Genomic DNA, 13,434 nt, shown 5'->3' with positions numbered 1-13,434 from the left:
GTCTCCTCCCACACCTGATCCTGTCCCCCTTTCCCTCCTGCTGTTTTAGGATGAGTTGTTCATGCCAGAGACTGCAGCTTCTGGCCTCAAAGGAACTCTGGACAGGCTGGTCAGATACTGCAGCAAAGTGGCTTAGACTTAAGATAGGTAAATTTTTTTTTATTATTATACAGCAACCTTAAATATCTTGCTCCCGCCAATGCTCCTCCCTGCCAGCTTACATTCAAGAGAGAACCAAGAAAGAAAGAAGAACCACCAGAACTGGCCACTGGGCACACAAGGTAAAAGATTATTTGCCTCATAGATCTAAGGAATAAAGAGCAGGGTGCTGGCTCTCCTCAGTTTGGAGAAAGTCACTGCATAGACAGGAAAGAAGTCAAGAGAGACCACATTCTTCTATTGTGAACATTAAAGGGTCCCTGGACAGTGCACTGAAACAACTCATTCTCCTGAAACCAGTGCTAGCACAAAAGGCTAGCATTACTGCTCTCAGGGGTTGGAGCCTCAATAGCCCATAGAGCCTCCACTAGGCCACAGAGCTAATGTTTGCATCATCCCACTGACGGATGAGGACCCAGCTTCAATCATGTACATCACAGGGGATACAGTCAACTTGTATCTAAGCAACAGCAAAAGGATAAACAGAATATCTGCCCATTTTGAGAATGGTTTAAAAATATATTATGTTAAGGGGATATGTAAAAGCAATAGACTGGGAGAGCTTGAGGGGGCAGTAGGATCAGGAAAGTGAGTCTGAGATTCTCCTTTGCACTAATCTTAGTGAGGTGCAGAATGCTGGTACACTGGCTTAAGTGGAATTTGAACTCAGTACAGCTATTTAAGGTCTGAATCTTTCATCTACACCATGTTCTCAAGAAGTCACATACTCAGGGTGAGGTACCATTGTGACTCTGAAAATAATGTTTTCCAAGAATGAGATAGTAAATTAAATATAAATGCCAAGGCAAGCATTGTAAAGTCACACACATACATGCATGCATCCACACATACACCATGCCCCCCCCCCAGAGTTATAAAATGTATCACAATTGTTTTTGATTCTTGCAATTGGAATGGAAATGTTATAATATACTTTGTATTTTGTGTGTATTTATGCCTCTTGGAAGGTAAAGAATTATGGTGTTAGAGCATTTCTCTTCTACCTCTGTCTTTAAAACACTAAAGGAAATCCACAGACTTCAAAAACAGAAGTTTTTCAAGAACTGGGTAAACTGGGGCTGGAGGATTGCTCAGTGGCTAAGGAGCTTGACAGTTAAGCAAGAGGACCAGCATTTAGATCCCTAGAGCATGAGCAGATTCTAGAAGAGCATTGGCTAGCCTGCAGTTCCAAATTTGAAAGGCAGAAAAAAGGCACTCTGTGAATGATCTGGCCCACAAGAGCATCCATATCCATGAACTCTGGGTTTGATTGAGAGACACTGCCTCAAAAGGAATAAAATGGAGAACAACTGAGAAAGGTTGCTGACGTTAACTTCAGAATTCCACATGCAAATGCACACATGTACTTGAGTGAGCATCCTCACATACATGTTAAACATGCAAAAATGTTTATATAGACACATGTACATCACACAGACATACATATGAAAAGGAGAAAAGATAAATAAATGAATTGGTCAAACTAATCCGCCAAAGACTCATTGATTCAGAATATTTGAGAAAGAGTATACATGATGGAGACAATTGGTTAAAACGTCTAAATTGAAGCACTTTTGTACATAACATATCAATTATTTTAGAAGTAAAGAATAACAAAATGTAACTACTAGAGACTGTCAAGCATATTTCCTTTAGGGATTATTTTAATAACAGAATAATATCCATAATTAGCCAACAAATTATTTATATGCAAATGACTTTGGAAAGCATTTGAAAATATTTTAGCACATTAAAAATGTGCTATTACATCTTATTTAGCTCAAACTTTATGTGACACCCCTTTTGCTACAGAGAGTAGACAGGTGAGATGTAACCCAGTGTTAAATTATCAGATCAGTCACAGTGGTAATAATTTACTACTATAAGCAATGATGACACTAACAATTACTGATTTTCATTTCCCCATAGGAACCCACAACATTTTCTTAATATGTTTTAGATATTATGTTATGTGTATTGGTGCTTGCCTACATGTTTGCTTCTGTACTGCATACATGTCTGTTCCCTGAGGAGGCCAGAAGTATCATATCCCATGGAGCTGAGAGCCTCTGTGAGCGTACTAGGAATCAAACCCAGGTCCTCTAGAAGAGAAACCAGTGCTGTAACTATTCTTCCATTCCTCCATCCCTGAAGAACATTGCTTAATGCCTAATATGTGCACAGAGGGAGAAGAGGGCCAGGGCAAATGCCTTCAGGGCAATTTAATAGCCTAGCTTGGATTAGAATCCAGACCTCTGATCCTGAAGATGTGGCACTCCTCTACATTCTCTTTGTGATAGACCACAGCGATGCGTGTAGCTTATATCAGATTAGCAATGAGGTAGCTTTCAGCGCCAGAGTCTATATTCAAGTGTTTTTATGCACCCCAAATCTGAAATCGCCATTACTTATTGCCTGACCCTGGATCTGCTTGCACCTTACCCTATGGGTCCGGTACTTGTATTGTGTCATCTCATTTAATACTGCTGTAGAACTGGTCTGCCCATGTCTCCGTAAGAACTTCCCTGGTGGGGCAGAGCTGACTCTTCTCTGTGGAAGGTTATTGCTTTGTTTCTATTGACATCTGTGCACATGCATGATAGCTCACACGTCACAGATTAGGGTGAACAAACCAAGTAACAATGGAGCAGTGGAACATTCTGACATGTGTAGATGGGAAAAGGGAGCCTCACACGCTGCTGTGGTGGAAGGAGGTATCAACACTCCTCTTGCAACCATCAGCCTTTTGTCAGCTAGAGTTTCATCCTGAGTTCGGCTATGTGCTACCTCACTGGTGCATTGCCAATCATTTTCTTGCCAATATGAATTTAGTTTCTGGCCTTTTTCTCTTCCATATATGAAATTTATTCCTCTTTAACACCCAAGCTTACGTATCAGCTCTTCAGAGAATAACCAGATAAGCGCCCTCTTATTTATGTTCAATGACACTTTTGGCCAAGTCATTGCTTTATGATCTATAACGAGACATCTGTAACGAGGGGCAAGATTGTCTACCTCTTCCAGGAGGCTGTCCATCTACCCTGTTGTACATGGTCACTGTATTACTTTTGATATTTCTGTTATTCTTCTCTCATCTGGGCAGGCATGTTTCCCACCATTTCACACACAGTCGGGCCCCTGCTGCACCAGGTGTTCTATACATGATCATTGACTGAACCAGAGCAGGGGTCCTTGCTGACCTCCAAGAACTGGTGGGTGGTTGGATCTAAGTGTGACAGAGCCCTTCCCAAGCCTCATATCACCGTATCTCAGCTCTTTGACCTGTAATGGAGGATGCACAAGAGAGCATGTACTGCTTCCTGTATTCCTTTAACATGCTCCACACTTCTAATTCGACGTCACGATCACCTGGGGTAATAACTCCACCAGCCTCGCTGATGGAAAGTGTAATTTATATCAGTGAAAGCCTTTCTGAGAGTTGATATTTAGAGGTGCAGGGATACAAATGACATTAAGCAGTAAGTGGGCAAAGAGGTATGAGTAAAGAATCTGTGTGGCATAAAAACTTACGGCTACAATTAAGGCTAAAATGTTCCACAATTAAACCAGGATGGAGTGAATGAGTGGCAAAGGTTGTGCATTAATCAGAAAGGATATGCAAACCAAAAGCATGTTTATTGCTTACAAAATCCCTCACTCCCCAAAGCACCTATAATTATTAGTTATTTATAACAACACTGAAAGTGTTGACACAGTATACTCCTATAAAATGAAACATAAAATAATAATGCCTGTCTTAGAGAATTCCTTCAAGTTAATGAGGTGGTTTTCTAAAGGACCTTGTGAAGTTTTATGTGGACAGACTTTGAGGACCACACAGAAATAATGTCTATAATCTCAATCTCTCTCCCTCTCTCCCTCTCCCTCCTCTTCTTCCCCCCTCTCTCTGTATGTATTATTAATTACCTAAAAATAAAATGGATTCATAGAGTCTCCAAGCAATTACTAAAGAATGGACAAATTTCAGTTCCCAGAAGACCAGGAGCCATGTGTGTTCTCTCTTCATGGGTAGTTCAGATAAACAAATGTAATGGTTCCAGAGCAAGGATTTCACAATGCTAACAACCGTGGACATCAAAAAAGAACAGGTTAGTCTTTGACACATCCATACTAAGTTAACCAGTCAACAAAGCCACCAACCTACAGAGTCCACAGTTCACCTCAAGAGCAAGCATTCTTAAGAACTGGCTAAGTTTATAAGATTCCTAAGAAAACCTTCATTTGTGAAATAGCAAATTTTAAGCATTCTTCTCGTGAATGTAGGAAAAGAATATTTACATGGACACTATAGACTTGGAAATGTGCCTATCTTATCTGCCCTGCCCTTTACCCTATTTGGTAACCTGGAGAGTCAGAGGGCAGACATTTCAACAGACTCCACGAAGCATAATGGATCACAGCACATGAATCTTTCCACTGGTAATTCATTATTGTGAATTTGAAGTCCACTTCTGTGTTATTTAAATGTGTTACCTCTGATCCAGTTCTTACAAAACTTTTTTGAAAATACCACAATATTGGTTGCCTCCTTTCCAGTTGCTCCTAGGGGCTTCCCTTTTAATTCCTTAACTTTCATTTTAGATCAGTTGTAGACAGAGATGAAAGATAAATGTGTGTGGCAAACCTTAACAATGGTACCAAGGAGTCCTGAGCTCTCTGCACAGATACCCTCTTCACTATTTTATGTACCTGTTTATCTACTGCACGTGCGCTCATAACATCACTGTGGCCTCTAACCTTGTCTCTTGAATATATTGTACCACAGAACTTCTAGTTTCTTCTCTCTTCAAAGTTACAGGTAAAAGAGACAATGCTTTCTCAAAATGTACGTGAACAAATAGGGCTTTCCCCATATACTTAGTAGGAAATTTAATTAATGTAAGTTCTTTTGTTTTGGAATTTAGGTGTTCTAGCAAATTCACCCCCAAGATCAGCGATTGCCTATGCAATTCATGAAGAGGGGCAGAGGAAGTTGCTTTTTAAAAATTGTACTGGGAAAAGATTTAGTGTGGTAAACTCAGCTACCATTTCTGCAAAGTGAATTAGGGTTCTTTTCGTTTAGGGTTATCCACATCAAAGCATCCCCATACTAACTCTCATGACCTTGCCTTTTTTTCCTTTTCTGTAGTTTCAGTGTATTTGCCATGGTCTTAAGGTAACTCCTAGGGAAATAGGGAATGTCTTCTGGTATTGTGACTAAAGGATGCTTAAGCAGTATGACAACAAGACATTCATTATGCCAAGGTAAAGCAGTCAATGATCTATGAAGAAAATAGAACCTCATGCTTAGTATTTCCAAAGTGCTTTCCAAGAGGGATTGTAGCCATGTACTAAAGGGGGGAAATAGACTCAAGTAATTTTATAAGACAAAAGGATGAGAGGTGTGGACTCTCATCACTTTAAAAACACATGAAGTGCTCCCAGTCTGAGTTTTTCCCAAGCAAAGAGCCCTTGACTAGGTAGAAGAAAAGTTCTTCAAAATGCATCAGCCAGAAGCACTGTGCTAAATTGCCCAATTACTCATGTTCTGTAGAAATGTTGAAGATGTGGTTCACGCACTCATCTGATAGTTCATTTCCAATCACAATGGACAACCAAGCAATTCGCTTTTCCTATTCTGGGGCTAGGGAAGTGAGTATGGTCATAAGCTAAACATGCATGGCTACTGTGTATATCTGAAGAGGCTACAGCCCAATTAGATTATTTTCTCTTTTTGGTAAACTGGTGAGTAGGAGCAGGAGAAGAGTCAAGACAAGATTGTCACTCAAGCCAGCATGTCAATAAGCCCAAGACCTTGCTTTGCACCAAACCCAGTGGATGAGAGTGGGAAGGTGAGACTGAATGATGTTCTAGGGGGCAAGCAAATGAGACTCATTAGCTGTTTCTCTTTCCAAAGTCCAGAGACCCCTAATGAAGCTGTATGAGGGAAACGTTGTCAACGTGCATGTTTCCTCCAAGCATGGGCATTAGTAGGTCACTGAGTCTCAGAAGAAAGGAAAAGAAGTAATGCATACCCTGTGATGTAATTCATGTCAAATGGGCCATCTAATGAGTAAGGCATAATAAGTGTACAGTTGGGTCTGTGTAAGTCGCCACTTTCATGCCATCAATTAGCCCTACACACTCAGCTGAAACAAAAGAAGCAGGTCTTGTTGCTGCTGGAGTTATGACAAGCCTACCTCTTCCTCATCACTGCCTGTTCCCTCAGAGTGCATAGGTCCTCTACGTAAGAGCAGTGAAGCTAAAAGAAGGAACTAATCTTGGTCTAGCTTCCCTTATGTATGTTGTGTGCACATGATGAATCAGAATAATCAGTTTCTAGAACACAGTTGTCAGAGTGGTTTCTCATATGCTATTTTGCTGCAAATAGAAAAGAGCCAACTTAGCATGTGGAATCGTGGGCTCTGGATTAAAAAAAAAATCAAACAGTTAAAGACGGTATGAAAAGGGCAGTTGAGGAATTATGGGTAAAGTCGTTTCTGCATAAACAGGAGTCCTGAGGTTGGATCTATAGGGCCCATGTGAGAACCAGCCACAGCTTTACCAGCCTGCAATCACAGCACTGTGACATAGAGCTGGGATCCCAGCAACTTGCTCAGTACCCGGGTTCAGTGACGAGATTCTGTCTCCAAAAAAGTGAGATAAGGAAGCAATTAAAGAAAGCCTTCCAATGTTGACTGCTGGCACATGCCCACGCTCATATGCAGGAGCTCATATACATGCATATGTCACACAAATAAAGAACTTAGATTGGATGTAAGTCTAGGCTTGCTGGTTAAACATTATCTCAGCTTTTCCGAATATCAAAGAGCCTCCGTCTACTGAGAATGAGCTACAGGCTTTAAGCTAAAAGCTTCCAGAATACAACCTGTCTTATTGAATGACTGTAAGGTAGCATTTTGCTCTGAGGTATCAAGTCACCTCCCTAAAAGATGGCCATTGGGAAGTACAAAAGCACACCTCTGAACACCAAAAAACATATTTAGCACTGCACACTCAAATTCCCCCACCAACACCTTTCAAAAACATGCAGCCCCTTTATTTCATCCACTCAAACATCAAGGTTGGTTGGTTACATAAGCTATAAGTCTGTTTCTGACTCTAAGCCTGTGGAGGGTCAGGGATGAAACGTTCACATCTCTGTTTAGGAATATACACAGAGGAACCTTGAATGCATGTGTTTTGATTAGGATGGCAATAATTAAAAATGAAATCATAGGAATGATATTAGGGAATAATGATTAGACCAATTTAATAAAGACCTCTATCACCACTTCACTAAAAATACATTTCAACATGTTGATGATTTAATCGAAGATTGCTGTATTGCAATTCCCAGCTGCGCAAAACCTATTCTCCAGCCTGATCATTATAATCTTGTGCTTTATTAAACATCTGAAAGGAATGGTGTAACGGTCCTTCAAGGACAGCTCTATTAGAAAAAAATATAATAATCTACAGCATAATGTGCTTAAAATGCTTTTTAAAACAGTTTTGTCATTAAGGTGATCAGCACCTGGTTATTCTCACTGAAAGAGTCTGAGATCCGCCTGATTGAAGAGACAGCTACACACTGTTTTCCTGGCCAGGGAAAGGAACTGAAGGGACATTTCTCAGTGTTGTCTAGCAGGCTGATTTCACTAGAATGGGAATCTTCAAAATTAGGAAGTATGATACCCAGAGATCTCAAGAGGGAAAGAACCAATGGAATATGGATGCATTAAAGGGGATTCATTAGACTGGCTTGAAACTGGGCAAGGTAAATCCCAAACTGGCTCCATTAATACTAGAAAAACAGAGAACCTGGCGTCCTCCACTCTGATCTTTGCTCAGCTCAGATTCCTGTCACCCGCCGCTCGCTGCACTGCCTGACCTCTCTGTACATGAGCCTGTAAGTGGTCTGAGAAGATCATAATGTGATTCAGCAGGAAGCAGGTAGTGATGACTGCTATCCACCTGCTGTGAGACTTAAGGAACTATAACGTTCACTTCTTAATATGAAAATAACAGCATAGTCTCCCTTTTGAGGAAAATCAATAAAACACATGTAAAAGGCACGATTCCAAAACTTAACCCCGAGTAAGTGTTCAAAGCAACTATCTGGCAGGCATCTCAATTGGCATATTTTTTTTTATTAACTTGAGTATTTCTTATATACATTTCGAGTGTTATTCCCTTTCCCGGTTTCCGGGCAAACATCCCCCTCCCCCCCTTCCTTATGGGTGTTCCCCTCCCCACCCTCCCCCCATTGCCGCCCTCCCCCAACAGTCTAGTTCACTGGGGGTTCAGTCTTAGCAGGACCCAGGGCTTCCCCTTCCACTGGTGCTCTTACTAGGATATTCATTGCTACCTATGAGGTCAGAGTCCAGGGTCAGTCCATGTATAGTCTTTAGGTAGTGGCTTAGTCCCTGGAAGCTCTGGTTGCTTGGCATTGTTGTACATATGGGGTCTCGAGCCCCTCTCAATTGGCATATTATTAGGCATCGGTGAAAATGTATTTTTTCAAGAATGGACTCTTAGAGCTAAGATCAAAGGAGAGTGGGCTTGAATGTCATACTTGTTCATAGGAACAGGGAACAAAAAAGAGCCTTGGGCAGAAAACAGACAAGGAGATCAGAATACAAAGGAAAAGCCTAAGAAAAAACTTAAGGCAAAATAATAATAATAATAATAATAATAATAATAATAATAATAATACCCACATACACAGCAACAGCCACTGGAATCCCAGTGCAAACTGAGCATTTGTATACTTCTCTGGTCATACATCTAACCACGAGGTAGCTATGAGAGTTGCGGTCATTTTCCTACGTAGTCAATTGAGAGGCAGAGAAGTTAGTGTCACCCCCAAGGTCACACAGGAAGGTAAGAAACTGGGACTTGAGCCCTAGCCTCTGTACTGCCAAGTATGGGCTCTTGTTACTGCATCGCTCAGCATCCAACTGAAAGTGGAAAACTGCCCACGCATCCTATGACTTAGATACCCTGCCCAACACAGCAGGTCCCTGTGTCCATGGGTGACTAAGATCACAGTACAGACGCCATTATCCTCGTGCTGCAAAGACTGTGCAGAGATCACTTTGCTTGAATGGACGTGGGTGAAACAATCCAGGGCAAATTGGAAGGATGCTGGGATATGTTTTGTATTGAAAGCTCAGAGGAGACAGTTTCCTTTAGCACATTCTCCTGCACACGCTTTTCTCTAAGTTTGTTCTTTGTTTTCCTGCTCACAAACAACACCACTCTTGCCAATCAGTGACTATATAGACACCTTTATTATTAATTTTTTCATACACTCTTGATCGTGCTCCCCTCCCCCAACTCTCCCCAGATTCTCTCTACCTACTACCTACTCAAATGTATGTTCTTTCTGATTTTGCATCTAATTATATATGACTTCCCCTAACAGGTGAGCCCTTCAGTGTCGGCCCCAGTCACAAACAATTCAGACTTGTCTGAATCCTGGCTATATGATCCTTCCCCTCCTTTAGACATCCTTATCTGTGAATACTGGCACAGCAAGATCTACCAGGCAGGGTACTTGTAAGGGTGAAAGATTATGCCACTCTAAACGTCTGGTACTCTACAAGCGTTTGTTGAATCTACACTTCAGCAGCGGACAGTTCTTACAAACAGCTGGTCTGTTTCTAGAACATCACTGTTGGCAAATCCATCTCAATGTTAAAGATAACCTATAAATCAACAGGATTAAGTAGTTCTAAAAATTGGATGTGACATTGGATATAGGGGCCTTCTCCTTTCAGCATAACCCAACAATGCTGTGGCCACTGCTGTCAACAAACCTGGGCGCTGCACACATATCCAGAGCCATTATATATTATTAATGTCACTTTCAGCAATGGAAAAGTGCTTTCCTGTCATTTTTATGAGTAATGACTAGCCCGTACCTGGGCCACAGTTACTATTGTTCACTTTTTCCTTGTAGAAGTGGATGGTCAGGAACACACACAGAGGAGAGTTGGTGTCAGAATCAAGATAAAAAGTGTGCCTCGCACAGTGGCTAAAAAAACAGCTCAGCAGTTAAGAGCATTTGCTGCTTGTCTTAGTTAGGCTTTCTATTGCAGTGATAAAATACCATGACTATAAGCACCTTGGAAAGGAGAGGGCTTATTTCATCCTATAGCGTGTAGTTCATCATCCGGGGAAGTCAGGGTAGGAACCTGGAGGCAGGAACTGACACAGAAGCTATGGAGGAACACTGTTTACTGACTGGCTCCTCATGGCTTCGCCATCTTGATTTCTTACACAACCCCAGACCACCTACCCAAGGGTGGCACTAACCCACGTGGACTAGGTCTACCTACATCAGTCTTAATCAAGAAAATGCCACACAGGCTTTCTTACCAGTCAACTTTGGGGAAGCATTTCCCAATTGTGGCTTCCTCCTCTAAAATGACTCTAGCTGCTGTCAAATTAACAACAAAACCCAAGGAGGAGGGTGCTCTTGCTGAGTGAGAACCCCAGTTTGGTTCAGGGCGCCAACATTGTTTGCACGCAACTTACTATAACTTCAGTTCCAGAGGATCCCACACCTTCTCTGGCATCCTTGGGCACTGTACTCATACGATGCTCTTACATACATCCAGGCAAAACATTTGTACATATAAAATAGACACAGATAAAATATTTTGAACATATCTCACCATAATGGCATAGTTTAATCAAAACCTTCCCACAAGGATTAGAATAAATAATGTTCTCAATTAGCCCCAAATTACATTCAAATAGGTTCTTTCTTAAAGGTTAAAAATTTTAATGGTGTGTGTGTGTGTGTGTGTGTGTGAGAGAGAGAGAGAGAGAGAGAGAGAGAGAGAGAGAAGGAGGGAGAGAGAGAGAGGAGGAGGGAGAGAGAGGGAAGGAGGGAGGGAGGGAGGGAAGGAGGGGGGGGGAGAGAGAGAGAGAGAGAGAGAGAGAGAGAGAGAGAGAGAGAGAGAGATATCTTGGTGCTGAAGTTATAGACAGTTTTGAGCCGCCAGCTTGGATGATGGAAACTAAGCTTAGATACTTTGGACAATGAGTAAAAATCGGTATAAAATCTATATAAAATATTGCTTTTCTCAAGGGGAAGTTAAGGAATTAGGTGCATAAGTTTAATGACCCATCTATACCTGTAGCTATTACCCCAGGAGCATAGGAAGCCATGTCTCAGGCAGGGTGTCACTGCTGAGGGGGGAAACCTGCTGTTACGTTATGCACCACAGTGCGGAAGGGCCAGGGCACAGTTTAGATACGTTGCAGCTCTAAATGGATGGAAGAGAGGGCTTTAAATCTTCTCACCTCAAATAAATGATAAATATTTAAGGTGAGAGACATGATAGTCACCCCAGTTCGACTACTCTTAAATTCATACCTGAACTGAAAGGACTATAAGCACATACGATTTTTATTATGACACAATAAAAGTTAAGAATCAGCAAAGAAACAGACAGACCCCGGTAGCCTCTTTGTTCAAAGTACAGTGTAATTTTGGCAGGGTAACTACAGAGGCACGAAAACCTCAGATGGTTCTGTTAGTTTACGAATAGACAGACCCACTCTGTCCTCACGATAGGCAGAGCCCAGCTATACCTTTCTCCAAATTTATTTCCATGGCCATCGGAATGGTCCAGGTTCCAGCAGCTGAGTTCTGGAACCCTTTCACCTTGACAACCTCTCTGAAGGAGCCCGTTCCTCTAATTCACATACAAGCAATCGAGGGGGTCCTATGATCTATGATAGTAACTGAGGAGGCTTAGATTTGGGGAAAATAAAGTGTCTGAGGCAATTTCTTGCTTTAAAAACACCTCCTAATTTATTTCCTCTGCCCAGCATTTATGGTCGGCGACGTCTGGAACGGGAGTGTTAGCTCTTCCACATCATTTCCAGGTGGGCACGCTGTGCTCCAACGCACAATCTCCCCCCATTGCATTCCCACTGGGTGTGCTGTGTTCCACTCAGGACCCGACTTTTATTTAAAAAAATAAATAAATAAAAAAGACCGTCTGCTTGAAGTGACTTTATTAATTCATTTTGCTGTATTTCTTGACATGCCTACAAATTACAGTTCATAAATTTTCTGATAACAAATTGTTCGTAGGGCTCTAGGCAGAACATAATGTGAGGGTCTAAATATAGAAGCGGTGTTTACATCTGTACACAAGCAACTCATACATAATATAGCCATGTTTGCCAACACCGAGAGCAAGCAGTAAAACGAGCCTGAGCAGCACTGATGTGACGCTGGAGATTTCCCGTCCTCGGGGCCCAGCGCGAGGCCTGCAGGGAGGCTACGCCTTTACTCTCATTAAATGCTTCCTTGTTATTTTACAAGTTTCTTTAGAAATGGTTAAGCTGAATAAAAAAGAGGCCTTTCCGGGGGAACCAGCGCCAGGCTCCTATTCCTATGATAGGAAATGTCTTGGCTACTGGTCCTGAAGTAGTCATTCTATGTGCTGTTTGTTCTCGTTGAGGGGACACCCTGACTCTTTAGGATGTGTGAGAGGGTAACCTAAGAAACACCAAGAGCGGGAGAAATCGTCTTCCCGACAGAAGCACACATTGACTGGTTATCCATTACCATATGATCAACCCTGGAAGCATGCATTCAAAGCAAGAGTGCACAGACTGAAGAGTGTATATTTAGGAATACATATGTGTACACATACAGGCGTATAACAACCATTAATGAGAAAAGAAGCCATGGATTTGAAGGAGATCTAGGAGAACTCTATAGGATAGATTGGAAGAAGGAAAGAGAAGGGAGGAAATGATGTAATTATACAACACTATGAAAAACAAAGTGAATTAAATAAGATTATTTAAATATAGACTTACTGTAAAGTACCCAGGTTAAGTTGATTAACATACGCATCAACTTATCTTCCTACCAATTGTAATCTTGGTTTTGTTTGTTTGTTTGTTTGTTTGTTTGTTTGTTGGCTATGGGGGACCCTTAAAATACACTCTTAGGAACTGTGAAGTGTACTCAACGTTCTGATCTAATACAGCTGGCATGTTGTAAAGCAGACCATTGGTCTTACACCTGCGGTCTCAGTCTGTTTCCTTTGAGTCTTAGTTCATCTGAATTCAGCCACACAGCATCCCACTCTGTCCAGAGACCGCAAGACTTTGCAATCAATACACCATGACTCCCTTCCCATCAGAAACATGTAAGGGAGAATGGGACGGATGGGCATCACAGTTCGGTCCTTGGAGGAAGTGGGATGCTACAGGAAGAGGGGGAACCCCTGTACC

At 41.7% G+C, this 13,434-nt stretch overlaps 1 protein-coding gene and 1 long non-coding RNA gene across 2 annotated transcripts in view; one reads left to right on the top strand and one right to left on the bottom strand.

Moving 5' to 3' along the window:
• The window catches only part of Hs6st3 (heparan sulfate 6-O-sulfotransferase 3), a 710,291-nt gene that overhangs the window by 241,272 nt on the left and 455,585 nt on the right, over positions 1-13,434 (bottom strand).
• Positions 174-12,175, top strand: LOC102546571 (uncharacterized). Its single transcript, XR_015639069.1, has 3 exons — positions 174-281; positions 4,110-4,268; positions 12,010-12,175. It is a non-coding gene; the product is annotated as an uncharacterized LOC102546571 (long non-coding RNA).

The sequence above is a fragment of the Rattus norvegicus genome, chromosome 15 (assembly GCF_021556685.1).
Source record: "Rattus norvegicus strain SHRSP/BbbUtx chromosome 15, alternate assembly SHRSP_T2T, whole genome shotgun sequence".
Classification (NCBI taxonomy): domain Eukaryota; kingdom Metazoa; phylum Chordata; class Mammalia; order Rodentia; family Muridae; genus Rattus; species Rattus norvegicus.
The sequence above is the reverse complement of the archived record's forward strand: the minus strand, read 5'-3'. Positions and strand labels throughout refer to the sequence as shown.